Here is a 17943-nt window from a genome sequence, read left to right as displayed (position 1 = left end):
CCTGAGTACATTCAAATTTATTAGAGTAAAAAAAAATTCACATCGATTTGAAAGTCGTCCTTTGATAAATCTGCCCCATATATAAATAATTTCTCTGCATTCACATTCCTTTAGACTACAGAAGTATGTATCATTGTAACAGATGAATATTTTCCTGAACAAAACATGAGCTTTACCATTATTTTGATGAATGTTGCAGTGAAGCTAGCCACTCTCCCTTTCAGCACTTTCAATAATCTCCGATCTGCTGTCTCCTTATCCAACAAAATCCCCAAAGAATTTAGAGTTATCAGTTTCTTTTAAGGGCTTGAGTGCCAAGAAAGGATATTTGGTTAAAAAAATGTAAGTTTGCTTTATATCATATTACATATTTTTATTGCTTATAATACTTGTTGCTCACATTGCAGAACGTTAATTATTTGTGAACTGTAGAGGAAAAGCCTTTTTAGAAAGGAATCCAAACTTTGCTGCTATAGATTTAAAGGCTTAGGAACAGGACGAAATGTAAGAATCCTAAGAAATCAAGATTGTGAAAAAAAAAGAAAGATTGCAACCTCAACAGGGACCATGTATCAAGCTGACTCAATTAAAGTCATGGGAAACTATCCCGCAGTGGTTTATCAAGTCTGGTACATTTGACAAGGGTTTCTCAGTCAGCCTGAGTTTTGTTTCTCTGTAGCTCAGACTCAACAACTTAGCTGAAGCATGAAAGTAGTGAAAAACTACAGAACATTATTTAGAAATCAATATGTATTCCAAGTGCAAATGTGTTGAAATGATTTCTTGAAATAACATACTGTATCCTCCAACACAATTTAAACACAGTACTTTTGACCAGTACTATGATCTTTAGTTATGTTACGAGGTATCTAGACTATTTTTTAAAAATGGTGAAATGTGAGCTTAAATTTAGTTTTCTAACTTCACTTGGCTGCTTTTGCTTGTAGAAGGGGCAGTGATTCATTTGAGGGGTTTGTTGCAGCTCTCGTTGTACCCAAAACAGCTGTTTAGCAGCTTAGCCCCATTTTAGCTACCTATATAAATACAGTAACTGCTTATGACTGGGTATCCAAAGCAGCCACTGTGTGAAGCATCCCAGAAAAAATAAACGATCCCTTCCTGCGTAAACTATAGCCATTTCAATTCAAATACAAAGGAAAAAGTATCATAATGGAGATTTATTATGCCCAAAGTGTAGCACTTTTCTCTGGTTTCGAAGGATATCCCCTTTACCTGTACAAACTTTGAAACTGTCTTCTTGAAATGGCATCTAAACCACAAAAACAATAGTGTCTCAATGCTCTTCCTAGGTCTCTAACGTAACTGACAACTAATTACATATAGGTACATAATTAAGTTGGGTTGAAAAAAAATTAAACCCCTCCACACAAACCACAGTGTACAAATATATACTTAGTTATACAAACCTATTTTATATACTTGTTTGAGAAATCATCAGACACTCTTAAAGGCATTAATACAACCAGTCATCGCAACATCACACAGCAGGACATTCCCCAACTTCACTGTCCTCACCATGAAGAACCACTACTAACGTAAAGAATAATCACGTCCCCTTGCAAGCACATCTGCAGAGAAAATAACCCCAAACTTCAAAGTCTTCCCATATAGCTTAAAATCTTCACACTCTCTCCAGGTAATTTTTATCCTTGATCAGGACTGGAGCCCAAAACTGCAGTGCATATTCGAGGTGAGGCCTTAGGATCTATAAAGAGGCAAAATAAGGTTTTCATCCCTTGAGTTAATGCCCTTTTTTATGCAGGACAGAACTTTATTTGCTTTAGCACCCACAAAATGACACTGCCTGGAATTAGACAACTTGTTATCCACAAAATCCCCTAGATCCTTCTCATTTAAGGAAACTCCCAACACACAGACATTAAGGAGGGTATTTACCAAAACTGGAATTTATCCCATTTATTCCCAAATTCGACCTAGCTCCCATCCACAAATTGAACTCACTTATAAAAAGATTCAACTCGAAAACAATTCGAATCGTATGACTTTTTCGAATTGGACTCCAGAATCGTACAAAGTTGTCACACAAAAGCCCTGATTTTTTCAGGTTATCGTTTGAAAACCAGCATAGATCACAATGTAAAGTAACATCTTCAAATTGTAAAATGGACATCTGTTATTGACTTCTGCTTGACCTCGACAGCTTTTAGATCAATACACGTTGTATGAAGGAGGCCACAAAGCATTTGCAGTACTGTGCTGCAAAACTTTTATTCCAAAATACATGACATTTCTCCCTTTCTCAAGGGAGAAAGGGTCCTTGCTGACACGAAACATGTGTATTTTGGAATAAAAGTTTTGCAGCACAGTACTGCAGATGCCTTGTGGCCTCCTTCATACAACGTATATTGATGAATATTTTGGTCTTTAAGGTGTGACCTAATTAAGAAGGTGAGCCCACTTACTAAAAGTTAAGGGAAGCACTGTGAAAATTGCATAGGTTTTAGATGGAGTATTTTCCGCAAGTATTATTGGCAAAAATAAAAACAGTAATTTCAATGTCCACCTCCAGGTCTTTAAAGGGATACTGTCATGGGAAAAAAATATTTTTTCAAAATGAATCCATTAATAGTGCTGCTCCAGCAGAATTCTGCACTGAAATCCATTTCTCAAAAGAGCAAACAGATTTTTTTTCTATTCAATTTTGAAATCTGACATGGGGCTAGACATTTTGTCAATTTCCCAGCTGCCCCATGTTATGTGACTTGTGCCTGCACTTGAAGAGAGAAATGGTTTTTGGCAGGCTGCTGTTTTTCCTTCTCAATGTAACTGAATGTGTCTCAGTGGGACATGGGTTTTTACTATTGAGTGTTGTTCTTAGATCTACCAGGCAGCTGTTATCTTGTGTTAGAGAGCTGTTATCTGGTTACCTTCCCATTGTTCTTTTGTTTGGCTGCTGGGGGGGGAAGGGAGGGGGTGATAATCACTCCAACTTGCAGTACAGCAGTAAAGAGTGATTGAAGTTTATCAGAGCACAAGTCACATGACATGGGGCAGCTGGGAAATTGACAAAATGTCTAGCCCCATGTCAGATTTCAAAATTGAATATGAAAAAATCTGTTTGCTCTTTTGAGAAATGGATTTCAGTTCAGAATTCTGCTGGAGCAGCACTATTAACTGATTAATTTTGAAACATTTTTTTTCCCATGACAGTATCCCTTTAATTTAATCTGTGTGGCACTGTATGAAATGCTTTAGCAAAGTCTAAGTAGAGTACATCCACTGCCATCCCAGAGTTGAAGTTCCCGCTTACCTCCTCATAAAAGGCACTTAAATTAGTGTGGTAAGCTCTGTTACAAACTCATTGTATTACATAGTAACATAGTAAGTAAGGTTGAAAAAAGACACATGTCCATCGAGTTCAACCTTTTTTTTTTTTTAACTACCTATCTGCCAGTTGATCCAGAGGAAGGCAAAAAAACCCATCTGAAGCCTCTCCAATTTGCCTTAGAGGGGGAAAAATTCCTTCCTGACTCCAAAATGGCAATCGGACTAGTCCCTGGATCAACTTGGACTATGAGCTATTTCCCATAACCCTGTATTCCCTCACTTGCTAAAAAGCTATCCAACCCCTTCTTAAAGCTATCTAATGTATCAGCCTGTACAACTGATTCAGGGAGAGAATTCCACATCTTCACAGCTCTCACTGTAAAAAAACCCCTTCCGAATATTTAGGCGGAACCTCTTTTCTTATAATCGGAATGGGTGACCTAGTGTCAGCTGGAAAGACCTACTGGTAAATAAATCATTAGAGAGATTATTATATGATCCCCTTATATATTTATACATAGTCATCATATCACCCCTTAAGCGCCTCTTCTCCAGCGGAAACATCCCCAATTTGGCCAGTCTTTCCTCATAGCTAAGATTTTCAATACCTTTTACCAGCTTAGTTGCCCTTCTCTGTACCCTCTCTAATACAATAATGTCCTGTTTAAGTGATGGAGACCAAAACTGTACGGCATGTTCTAGATGGGGCCTTACAAGTGCTCTATACAGTGGAAGAATGACCCCCTCCTCCCTTGACTCTATGCCCCTTTTAATACAGCTCAAGACCTTATTTGCCCTTGATGCTGCTGACTGGCATTGCTTGCTACAGCCAAGTTTATCATCTACAAGGACTCCAAGGTCCTTTTCCATAATGGATTTGCCTAGTGCATTAAGGGTATAAGTGGCTTGGATATTTTTACATCCCAGGTGCATGACTTTACATTTATTAACATTTGCCACTTAGCTGCCCAGATTGCCAGTTTGTCAAGATCATGTTGCAAGGATGCCACATCCTGGATAGAATTAATTGGGCTGGATAATTTTGTGTCATCTGCAAACACTGATACATTACTTACAACACCCTCCCCTAAGTCATTAATGAACAAGTTAAATAAAAGTGGACCCAATACTGAGCCCTGGGGGACCCCACTAAGAACCTTACTCCAACTAGAGAATGTCCCATTAACAACCACCCTCTGTACCCGATCCTGTAGCCAGTTTCCTATCCACGTGCAAACGACTTCATTAAGCCCAACAGACTTTAGTTTATAAAGCAGTCGTTTGTGGGGCACAGTATCAAACGCTTTGGCAAAATCCAAATAGATCACATCTACTGCCCCCCCACTGTCCAGAATCTTACTTACTACATCATAAAATGCAATCAAATTTGTCTGACATGACCTATCCTTCATAAAGCCATGCTGATTGTTGCTCATAATGCCATTGATTAGGACAAAATTTTGAATGTGATCCCTTAACAAGCCTTCAAATAATTTGCCCACCACAGATGTCAAGCTTACTGGCCTATAATTGCCAGGCTGAGATCGTAATCCCTTTTTAAATATTGGAATAACATCAGCTTTTCTCCAATCCATAGGCACCATACCAGATGACAGTGAATCTGAGAAAATCAGAAATAAGGGTTGATCTAAAACTGAACTAAGCTCTCTTAGAACCCGGGGGTGTATGCCATCAGGCCCTGGAGCCTTGTTTACATTCATTTGTATTAAAGCTTTTCGAATCATATCCTGAGTCAGCCACTGACTAGATAGAGCTGAACCATTCATGCAGTTATTAAGTGAGCCTGTGAACCCAGACTCCTCTATTGTATACACTGAAGAAAATAACTAATTTAACACATTTGCCTTATCTGTATCTGTTACAACCATACTGGTACCATTATTTAATGGAGCAACACTCTCAACCTGCATCTTTTTACTATTAATATATTTTAAAAACCTTTTAGGGTTAGTTTTCACCTCCACCGCAATTAACTCTTCATTTCTTTTCTTAGCCTTCCGGATTGCTGATTTACAACATTTATTACAGTGTTTATATTCATTAAATGCAGCTTCTGTCCCTACAGATTTGTAGTTTTTAAATGCCTTTCTCTTCTTTCCCATTAACTTCTTTACTTCTGTATTAAGCCACACAGGATGATTCTTAGAGCTTCTACGTTTAGTCCTTAAGGGAATAAATTGAGAACAGTAATGATTTAATATCATTTTAAAGGACAGCCATTTCTGTTCTGTGTTTTTAGCTGAAAACCTAATGTGACTTTCAATGCAATTACGTATCTTATCCCTTATTACCCCTTCCAAAAGCTTTCCTGCCACTTATGTCAGATTTGCAGGCCTATAGTGCTGAGGGTGAGAACGGAATCCCTTTTTGATTAGCAGCAGCACATTAGCAATTCACCAGTCTCTCTGCACCATGCCAGACCTCAATGAATCCTGAAAGATGAAGTAAAGAGGTTTTGCAATCACAAAGCTAAGCTCATTTTTAATACCCTGGGATAAACACTATTTGGTCCTGGACCTTTGTTTATCCTTACATGTTCATGACACTTTGCATTTCCTCCTGTGTGACCCATCGATCATTAGTTATATTATTAGAATTGGAAAGTTTTCATTAGTTGGTCCTCAGTTGTGTAGAGAGATGAAAATAACAGTTCAAAATCTCTGCTTTCTCCCTGTTCTCATGGACCAACTGACCACCCTTTTATATTAAGGGTCCCTCCTAGTGATTTTATTCGCCGGGCACAAATTTGCGTGTTTCGCTGCTGGAGAATAAATTTGCGAGATTGCCGCGAATTTGGACGGAATTGTCGCCGTGGTCCAAATTGGCGAAAACGGGACAAATTCACCCTTCACTAGTCCCACCCCTTCCTGCTTTTTTTTAACTATTTAGATATTTAAATAAATATTTTAGGATTCATTTTACTCCTTGCTGCAATACCAATTTCCCTCTAAATTTTAGCTTGTTTTATTGGCCTCATTGTACCTGATGAAAGATTCAGCATAAAAGGTTTTCTTTTTCAATGTCTTTCCTTGTTTACAAGGGCAATATGATGCTATTTATATTTATTACGCAGCAAATTACAGATAAAAGAGAATTCACTACTGCACCAGCACAATGTCAGTTATCTTGTGAAATGGCCTCAGCTTTCTGGATAATGGGTTTCTGGATAACAGATAACATACCTGCTATTGGAAGCAGCATCTAACAGGATAGAGCCCTATGTTTATCTGAGTTTCACTGCCAATGTTTCTTATGAAGACCCTTTAAAACAAACAGAAAAATAAATTACAAAATCTACGAATTTGCTCTGTTTTGAAGACCAGAGATTGTATAGAATACTATAATAGCCCAATAAACAGCACAACAAGTGCAAATTTGTTATCATCAACAAGTAGGCAGAAAGTAAAAAGCCCAAAATATGTGAGACTGTGAGATAACCTCAGAAAGATCACAATGCTGTGCATGATCCACACTAGCCCATATTGCTATGAAAGTGTCTGATATATATCTGCCTGATAACTAGGCTTAGGATATAGGACAGCACAGGAATTGGCAAGCTACTCTTCGAGGAGTTTTGTCACAACTTAATAAATCTAGGCCTCAGAGTAGAGACTGCTTATAACGAAGGGCACAATGTAACCACCATTAAAGAGAGTTATAAAGGCAGTTCTTATAAAATCACAATGCTGACCGGTTTTACGAGTCCCTACAAAAATGTTCCACTCCACTATTTCTATGAAATAAGAAGATAACTGAGGGATTTTTTTTTACAGTAAGGAATGTGCTCGGAATTTGAAGTTAATGCTGAAAATTGAACTGGACTGGTGACAGAAAGTCTCTCCATGATGCGGATTTGTTGTGAATAATGCAGCCACTGTTGCAAAACTTTTTTATGGATTATTTGGAGATTATGCTTTGCCTTTGATTTTTCCAAACTTCTTGCGGCATTCAGTTTTTCGGATGCCAGTAGATTGACATGAGTTAATTTGCATGGAGCAACAAAGGGCAAAAAAACAACTGCTCATTACCCTTAACCTTTCCTAAACAGTCGTTTTCCTCTTAAAGGGCACATATTACTTAAAATTCTCATAAGAGCAAGAAAGACGTATTTCCTAATAGTCCTAATTTTCCTAATAGTATTCAGATAGTGTAGACAGTCAAATTGGGCCATAAATGGCACTTTACAAAGCAGGGAAAACTCATTGGGGCTCATGTATAAACACAAAGCAAACATACCTAGGCAATAACGCATAGTAACCAATCAGTGACTGGCTTTCTTCAGCCACCTGCAGGTTGAAAAATAAAAGCAGATCTTTGATTGGTTGCTGTGGATTACTGCCCATGTGCAAATGTGTCCAGTGTTTATGAATGAGCTCCCCTGCGTTTACTCAGAATCAAGGGTCCTACTTATTAACATTCAGATTACTATTTTTTCACAAATTGTATATTTTCTCTAAAAGTTAGTTTTTTTTATTTCTCGAGAATATTTGGATAAGTGTAAAAACTGTATTACAAAATGTTGGCAAGTAAAAGCAGTCGAGGTCCTATAGAAGTCAAAGGGAGCTTCGCTAATCCTTTGGGCCTTGTTTTTAGTCTGTCAGATTATTAGAGGTTTTTAGTGACTGACGAATAAATTAGAGAGGAGTGAATTAGCTGTGAATTTCCTTGTTTCGCTGCCAGCAAATAAATCCGGGAAACTGCTGCAAAAATGCGGCAGCGAAAATTCACGGTATCAAAAATTTTTGAACGTGTGTCAGAAAAGTCACTCACGTCGAAACCATTGCGCCGTAACATTATTTGGACGCCTATTGACTTTAATGCCGGCATCAAAATTGACATGAGCGTCAGAATTGACGTGGGCGTCAACATTTACATTGGCGTCAAAACTGACATTTTGCGAATTTTTCGCCGTTTCGCGCTTTTTGCTGGAAAAGAGAAACAGGACAAATTCACCCATCACTAGAGGTTTTCATAAAAAAAATGTTCGCTACTAATTGTCCAAAAACTCGATTTTTTTGAGGATTTCATATTTTATACCACATTGTTCAACGTTTTGCCATTCATACTAATTTATTCGTATCTTTTATTACAATTCATGGCATTTAATCGTGCTTTCAGAAAGCTCTAATAAAAATTTAACCTTTAATAAATGGGTCTCCCAGTTTTTTTTTTTTTTTAAATTAACACAATCCCATTTTTTCTGCTTGTTTTTTGCAATTAAGCTAGTGTAAATAGGTTAGAAACTCGGTCGAGTTTCAGAAAAAAGGGGGATTCAAAAAATCCACGAATCAACTTCATATAGTGAAATTTCACGTCAGTGTCTATTTCCTCTGTAATTAAAGTACAGGTATGGGACCTATTATACAGAATGCTTGGAACCTGGGTGTTTTCGGATAACGGATCTTTATGTAATTTGCATCTCTATATATTAAATCATGTAAACATTAAATAAATAAATGTTTTTTGCTTCCAATAAGGATTAATTATATCTAGTATGGATCAAACACAAGGAACTATTTTATTGTAATAGAGAAAAGGGAAATCATTTTAAAACATTTGGATTATTTGGATACAATGGAATCTATGGTAGATGGCCTTTCCGTAATTCGGAGCTTTCTGGATAACGTGTCTCTGGATAACGGATCCCAAACCTGTACATTAAAAAATATTTCCAGGACTATTTTACCATTTTTTTTCTTAGTTTTTGCTGTCATCGTTCCAATTCCTATGCCTCATGCTGTGACAGGAGGTAAAAAAAAAAAAAAAAGATTCTTTTCGAAAATGGGAGGTAGAACACACAGCATGGATTCTGTTGGGAAAGTGAACAGAAGAGTTAGAAGCTGTGTGTCCAGGACCCAGAGGCTTCCTGGCTCAGGAACGAGACAGGCAGATAAAGGGAATTGGTCTGACAGATCCAGGACTCTCTTCATGTATCTAGGTAGAACCATAGTATCTGATTAGATGAAATGGCATCATGAGGCAAAATAAAGGTCTGTGAAAATAATGATGTAAGGCTATGGGAGTTTCAAACAGCATCTGAAGAACCCCATTTTTATTCTCTGTATTTATCCCTGTTCTTGTTCTTTTTGTGTCTGTGTTCCGCTGCATCCTAATATGTCTTTTTATCCCTTACATCCAGCATTCAGCCGCCTTCCCACACACTGGCTCTGTTTCGTAGGTTTGCTCCCTCATCTGTTCTAGAAGTCTTTATACGTCCTTTTCTTCCATTAAGTTAAAAGCTGTATCTAAATACGCTCGCCTAGGATTTGCCTGCTGGTTTGAAAACTTTTCTTCGGGCTCGGCGAGACCCTGCAAAACACAAGGCATGGATATTTCACAATAAAGGTGATTGGGTCGGTCTCTTAAAAGTGCCCCCGATGGCTGCAGGCAAACAGTAGGAACAGATCTTGTGTTTATAAAGGGATATCAGACTGCGTTTATGAATGAAATCAAGATTAAGTCTGGGACATTTACGGATGTAAATATAATTTTTAGTTTTTAACAAATCAGAGCCAAACCCTTGTAGTCACATGTTTGAAATGCCCTATGACATGGTTTTTGGCCATAGATACTACTTTCTATACTACAATAATATGTAATACCCAATAAACTTTGGAACAGGTCACATGAAAAGTGCACCCAAACACTAGCATTACCTTTGTATTACTACTATATTTTTTATCTGTACCTGCACTTCTTTCATATGCTGGAACAGTGATGTGAAAATAATTCAACTCAGGAGTAGGTAGTTTTTTCTACATTGTACAATGGCCCCCCTTAATTACCCTCCTTCAGTCCCCCCTCACCTTTCCCTCCCCACATAGTCTATTACGTAGAATTGTGCACCTATTTGAAAAATGGAGATAAAAAAGCAGATCAATGCAGCAGAGTACCCAGGCGCCATCTTCTGTCCATTACAATACTCTTCGGGGCGTATTTATTTGCCGAAAAACTGTGCAAAATAAATGCCAAATTTATCAAGGTGCATGTAATTTTACGCCATGTGAATGCCAGATTTGCCGTCGTTATTTTAAAACTTTCTGGCGGAAGTCACGGTAAGAAAAAACATGTAAAAATTTTTACGCATTTTTTTTACATGGCAAAGGCTGGCGCTGTAGTGTATTATCCCACTGTTTCCTACACAACATAAGAAATATGCCACTTAGGGGCAGATGTATCAAGGGTCGAATTTCGGGGGGTTAAATCCCTCGAAATTCGACTGGGGAATAGAATCGAATAGGCAATTCGGGCGAATTTATGCGCTGGCAAATAGTCGAATGGGCGAATATTCGCCCGGCGAATAGACGCACGATCGAATATTCGATCGAAGGATTTTCATTCAATTGAATGATCGATTGAGTGCCTTTTTATTCGATCAAAAAATTAGAAAACAGGCCTATGGGACTTTCCCATAAACTTTTAAAGCAATTCGGTAGGTTTTAGGTGGCGAAGTAGGCAGTCAAAGTATTTTTAAAAGAGACAGTACTTCGACTATCGAATGGGCGAATAGTCGCAGTGTTTTTGCGCTCTTTCTATTTGAATCATTCTACTCAGGCGAATTTACGCCAAATCGATAGTTGAGGAGCACAAAAAACGACTCGAAATTCGAGCTTTTTTCCCTCTATTCATTCACCCGAGCTTGGTGAATGGGCCCCTTAGTGTCTCACCGCCGACACAGACTCTGCAGGTGCATGCACAATTAGAGCTCGTCAGGAATCCGCTTTAACGGAGTATGCAGGGTTGCTGAAGAGACCCGAAGAGTATCCAAATGGACAGAAGATCTTGGGAACAGGCCTGGATTTGTGGGTAGACCATAAAGGCCCAGATCTTGGGCGATAGAGAGCTGGGGGTCGCATGCCACCCACTGGCTGCATGTAAACTGGAGACTGGGCAGGAGTTTTGACAGTTATATGAATCTTCAGCCCAGTCCCCAGTGGCAGCAAACATGGAGCTGCAAAGGAGCAAAAAGTGTAAAAAATGGCACAATGAGCCAGTTTTTGCACTATGCACACTTCCTATCTGCCTTGAAGAACTGCTGCTCTCTGCACTCCATTTCAGAGCACCTTGACCTGCAGCTACCCCAAAGAATATAGTGCACTATATTTATAAGATGCAGGAGGAGAAAAGTACATAAGCATTCCCCCTCCCCCATGTGTCCCCTTACCTTGTGCATAATTTAGATTCACAGGTTAGGGAGCGAGAGAGAACATAGGCTGCAAGAGGGCCCTGTATTTACCGGTGCTCTAACAGAACAACTAAATGTCATTGCTTTTCAAACAGCATAATGTCTGGGTTCCTGTATATCGGAGTAGGCTTTATTATGATCACTGCAACCTTTCCTCAAATGAGTAGAACCCAGTTAAGATATATGTGCCATTACAATTCTGCAGCCAGTGCAAAAGTGATCTCTTCTATTGCTACTCCATTAATGTCCCCATCTGTCTTTTAACTTGACTTCCAATATGTCAGTTCTTCCCTCTCCTGCTGCAGAGCATTGCAAGGGCTTTCAGATATAATACTCCCACTTCGATAGTTATCATATGTAATGAAGAACTGGGGGATCCATAAATAAAATGGTCACATACTTCATGTTGTAGAAAACTGAATGCGTATAAATACATTTATCAGCTGCATGGTATTACTTTTTTTTTTTCTCCTCTCGAAATCTGCCTCTACCAACACAAATGCAAATTAACATACAAATGTCACTACACTGTCTTTTAGAAGTCATAGAAATAAAAGGATATATGGAGGGTCATTTATAAAACATGGTGCAGTGTAAGGCTGTAGATGAAGCAGGTTTCCAAAGGGGTTTACTGGGGCATCCCCCGCTCCCTCTTTCTTTCCAGCTGTAAGTGCCCCCCAAATAAAATGATTGATCTCACCAGATCCTGCGTTCCGGTCTTTCCTCGAAGGAACAGGAATAGACTTTTAGTGATAAAATAGGATTTCTCCACTTTGCAGGTACCTCTTCCTGAAGATCCAAGATGGCGCCTGGTACACTTCAGCGCATGCGTTCCACTGCAGAGCGCAATTTTCCGAATCTTCTCACACCGATTTCCGCTAATTTACCGATTTTCACAATTTTACAGTTCACAAAATACCGGCAACCTACCGATTTTCACGATATTGGTGTAAAAGACCAAAAATTATGATTCCAACCTTAGAAGTGACCCCACCTGGGTGCTGCAACGTGTTTCGCCTCTATAAGGCTTTATCAAGCAGTTGTCTTTTTGCACAAAATGGAAATATTTGAACCATTAGGGATTTAGTTCCAACAACCAATATTTAACCATTTTACATACAAATCACATTTGTAAAACATTGCCTGACCTCCTGGACAAAATTCCCCTTACCCACTATCACTTCCTTGGAATGGAGCTATACGTTGGACTCACATGTGGAGAAATGATTGGTGCACTGTTGATACCTGGTGACCCAACCCCCCCCAAAAAAAAAGGGAAACCTATGTTCAAATGGGAGATGGTTCTCGACATTTAGCTGGATAAAGAAACAGCATTCATAGGCACAAGATTAAGCAAGTCAACCATCTGGAACGCTATTCTAAAATGTTACTAAGATGGTACCTCACTCCTCACCGTTTGGCCTACTTGTACCCAACAGCCTTACCTCCATCTTCGCGAAACAGGGAATGCCCTGGTATTCATAGTCTCTGTCAGGAACCATCCCACTTTATGGAAAATAAATAAATAAGATATTTCCCTGGTATTTACCCCAATACTAACTCTTTTACATATATTACCTTTAGACTACATTTACAGATGCACCTGCTGCAAATTGTGATGTGCTAAAATATTACCCCTGAAAATATGTTAAAAGTGTGCCAAGATTGGTAGTCCAACACCGGTTTAGTAAAGTGTGGTTGAACTGTAACAGCAAATATCCCATCCGTCCACTACTTTGCCCAGATTTGGTTGGACAGTTGAGCAGTCTCAGCTTTATAGGCATTGGGTTCAGATTAGGAAGAACATGCTATGATTGATGGAATTGATTAGCTTCACGATACCTACTGCAATGCAATGTCCCTTGACACCAATTGGATAGACCAAAGTGCCTTCTAACCTCCATTTAAATTTGTATGGATGACCATATAACATAGTTTTTGACCAGTTGTCCTGTAGGTCCAATAAAAGGAAGGTCAGTCTGTGTACGGACAACTTTAGGCATGAAAGAACTAAGTTTCAAGCACGGCTGCAGGAAGAGTACAAAGTACACGTGAGAGGTGGGGTACTGGCGGTGTAGGGGTGTGGGGGCCCCTGAGGTGGAAGCCCCCCAGTCCGACGTTGATTCTGCTATAATAAACTATCCCCCCAGTGCAGAGGCCCTTATGATCCTGGTTGTCCATCACTGTCATGGAGCTTGGGTCAGAAGAAGATGCAATCAAATATAGCAGCTGCCAACCATAGGGAAAAAGAGGGGAAGATGTGCTATTACTCGCATCTGTGAATGGGTTTTAGCCATATCTGACCAAAACACACATGTAAATAACTAGATTTTCAGCAAAATCAAAGTTACCTTCTGTATAATCAGGGCAGGCTCCATGGAATTTGTGTTTTTTATAGGAATTATTTCTCCCCACAAATTTCAGTTTTCCCGTAAGAGACATTTGTTTTTTTTAAAGCGACATTACTCTGACAAATCATTGATTTAAAAAACATTACACAACATTAACCTTGCAAATATATGACTTTTCAAGCTGAATAAATGCAAGAAGCCAGAATGCTTCCATTTTAATCAAAACTGGGCCACTGTAGGTCACTTGTTTATTAGAATTGATGAATGAGAAGAGCCAGGTCTTCATTGAAGTGGAACATCATTATAACCATTGCTAATATAAACAAACACAAATATATACATAAATGGCACAGCTAATATATCCACAAATCTTTTACATTTATAGAAAAATTGAATGGAAGCTTAATCTTCCTGGTTTTGAGCCTGACCAGAGCAACATCTGGAGGGAATTGATATCACCTGCATTGTGTGGGCTTCCTCCCATTATATTTATATACTGGATATATATATATGAACAAAGATGGCTCAGCACTCTCTTAATCCATCCTGTTCATATACAAGGACTTTTTGATCTTGTACCTCAAATTACATATTGAGTGTTGACACTGTGGGACACTGGTATGGGATCCATTATCCGGAAACCCATTATCAAGAAAGCTCCCAATTAAGGAAAGGCCATCTCTCATAAATTTCATTTTATCCATATATTCCATTTTTTTAAATTATTTCCTTTTTCTCTGTATTAACGAAACAGTATCTTGTATTTGATCCAAACTAAGATATAATTGTCAAGGGGACTTGTGGCTCTAATAGAGAAGAAGTCCAGACCAGGGAGGAAGCACTCAGAATACAGTCCAATTCACGATAGCCAAAGGGTAGAGAATAGAGTAGTCAGGATACAGTCAAGAGTTCTAACACAGGCAGCACAGTATCGAAGTCAAGTTCAGGCAAAGGGTCAAAAAGTCCAGTAATCAATAATAAATGAATTTAGACTCCAAGGTAATGTGATTTATAATAGGGCATTGAACCCGTGATCTTGGTGCCCTTAAATTATACATGTTTGTTCCGTTTTTGCCGCTTATTGGAAGCAATGGATGTGAAAATAAAATAAGTTTGAAACTTGGAGATATATAATACACAAAAGCTATGAATATCTTGTAAATTATATCCTTATGAGTTCTGATGTCATCAGTTATAAACGGTGAGTTCTGATGTCATTTCTGTCACATGAAATTTGTGTATTATAATAAATAAAGTACCCCCAGTTGCAAAATATGAGGCCTTCGGCCTCGTGTTTTTATATGGTACTTTATTCACTATACTGTATATATATATATTCTTTTGTTTGTCCCAGCAATCCATGTCATGTTTCAAATGAAACCTTGAAATGAAACCTTGTTAATATTTTTAAGAAACAAAATGAAATAAAATAAAATAGAAGAAAAAAAAGGGAAAAGCAAAACAATTCTGCTCGTTAGCGGAGCAGAACATGAACATCTCTTTAATGCATTTCTGAGTGGTAAGCTCAGTATAGGCATATTTCCTCCTACTGAAGCAACAACATCAAAGCTCTCTGTGATTAAATTCTTATTTCAGAGTTTCAAATGAACATTGACAGGGAACAAAAAATAGATGACTGTATTTGTAAAAGTGCATTGATTTTTTGGGGGGGAAAAAGGAAAAATTTAAAAAATGGTTGTGCAACACCATCTGTCTTCTCGCAGTGTTTGTTTATTCATGAAGAAGTGGAGCAGATAAGTTACTGCACAGTTGGAAATGTTTGTGTTTGGACTTTATAGGGCACATGAATGTGCAGTGAGGAAAGTGCAATTTTGAGAGCAATTTGCCATGGTTTTTTCACACAATGCAGCATTTTCTCCAGATTTCCAGCATCATTGCTGTTGTAAGGGGGAATGTGATTGGCACAATTGTACTGTGCTTACCATAATTGCACCAGATTCACTAAAATCACCTTAACTACACACGTATTTTGTTCCAAATCAGATACAATTGTGCAGAAGTCCGCCTGGGTCATTTCCAGTGTTCAGTGTACATGTAACATCTGTACTCAACTCAACCATTGACACTGGATGTGAAGAGAAGCCTGGAGTTATCACCTGATCAGGAGTTGGTGGCAGCTCCAGGGTTCTCCGGCATCAATAGGCACAGCAGTGTTCAATGGAAGTCCAAGGTGGGTGTTTTGAAGCAAATACCTTTAAGGAAAGTGGTTTGATGTGCAATGGACAGTGGGGAAATCGCAGCAACAGAGAGATGTTGTGGCAAGAATAGTGTGCCTGTTGACCCTGTTTCTTCTGTGAGAACCCTGGCGTTACTGGCAGGTCCAGGCTGGTGCAGGATTTATGCCTGAGCAACCTTGTGAAATGGCAAGAGTGTGTTTGGATGCAATTACCTTAATAAATAAGAGTCACTATGCCCTCTTCACAGCATCTATTTTAATGCATTTATTGTATAACCCCATGGCCCACCTGTGTGAGACCCAGGACGACTTCAGTGCAACTTCCATGCCATTTACAAACAGGTACAAGTTCTGCACTTGCACAGTATGAGGCTAACTACATGTGAAAATATTGCACAATTGCACCTGTGCAGCTTTACAGTGAGAAATGTGGGGCAAAAAATGCTGTATTTTGGGAAAGAACTTTGCTCCCATCAGTCTATAACAGGGATCCCCAATCTTTTGAACCCGTGAACAACATTCAGAAGAAAAAGGAGTTGGGGAGCAACATAAGCATGAAAAATGTTCTTGGGGTGCCAAATAAGTGCTGTGATTGGCCATTTGGTAGCCCCTATGTGGATTGTCAACCTACATTGGAGGCTATGTTTGGCAGTACATCTGGTTTTTATGCAACCAAAACTTGCCTCCAAGGCTGGAATCCAAAAATAAGCACCTTTTTGAGGCCACTGGGAGCAACATCCAAGGGGTTGGAGAGCAACATGTTGCTCACGAGCTACTGGTTGGGGATCACTTGTCTATAACCAGAATACCCAGATGGCAATGGCAAGGCTATATACACTATATGGCCAAAAGTACGAGGACACCTGCCTGCCTAACATTCATTACAAACCAATCCAAACCAATGGTATTAATATGATGTTGGTCCTTTCTTTGCTATTATTTCAGACTACTAGAAGCTGGAACATTGTCAATGGGATTTTATTCCATTTATAAGCAAGAGGTTCGGTGACTTCAGGCCTGGCTCTGTTTTTCCAAAATTGCCTAATGGGAAAACATTGCGCAACTTTGCCAAAACCTGGTGCATTTGGTTTACACTGACAATTTACATAAACGCCAGTAGTGAAGCATTTGGAGGAGATCGCCTGCAGAAGAGGAGATTTATGGTCAGCAACTTACATACAGTATGCATGCCATTGCCCTTATAAATACAGGAGTATAGTATGGCCAGAGATATAATGCCAGGATCATGTTCGGGGAGAACATCCAACACAAAAAAAAGTTTGTATAGAGTTTATTTAGAAGCATAAGTGATTCATCTCTCACTGTACTTCTACAAATACTTGTTTCTGGAAATATAACATCCTTTTGGAGTTATGTAATAAAAGACACTGTCTAACCCATAGCAACCATTCATACCATAGAATTTACTAGTCACCTGTTTAAATGCAAGCATCTTATTGGTTGCCATGTGTTACTGCTCCTGGGCAAATTTAGTGGCTTATATTTAATATGGGGCATAGTCTGTGAATAAAAAAACAATAATCAAAACAGGGGCCCATCTGTCGAACAAGTGGCCTTTCTTACCAAGCATCCGACAAGCAATATGTTAAATGTATCTCTTTAAGAAACCGAAATCCTCGAGGAACTGCTGACAGGCTAGAGAATTAGGATTGTCCTAATTAACAGGTAATCAACCAATTAACTTTGATCTCTTTTTAACCAGGGGAAATGGTTAAGTATACATCACCCTGACAACCGAGCCGGTCACTCACCTTAGGGGATAGATGTTGTGCACCTGTGTCACAGACAAACTCAGTTTTATATCTCGGCCTTAATTAAATCAATATTTTTTAACATTTGATAGAATTTCACAGATAGCA

Source organism: Xenopus laevis, chromosome 3L, assembly GCF_017654675.1.
Source record: "Xenopus laevis strain J_2021 chromosome 3L, Xenopus_laevis_v10.1, whole genome shotgun sequence".
Classification (NCBI taxonomy): Eukaryota; Metazoa; Chordata; class Amphibia; order Anura; family Pipidae; genus Xenopus; species Xenopus laevis.
Note: the sequence above shows the minus strand (reverse complement) of the source record.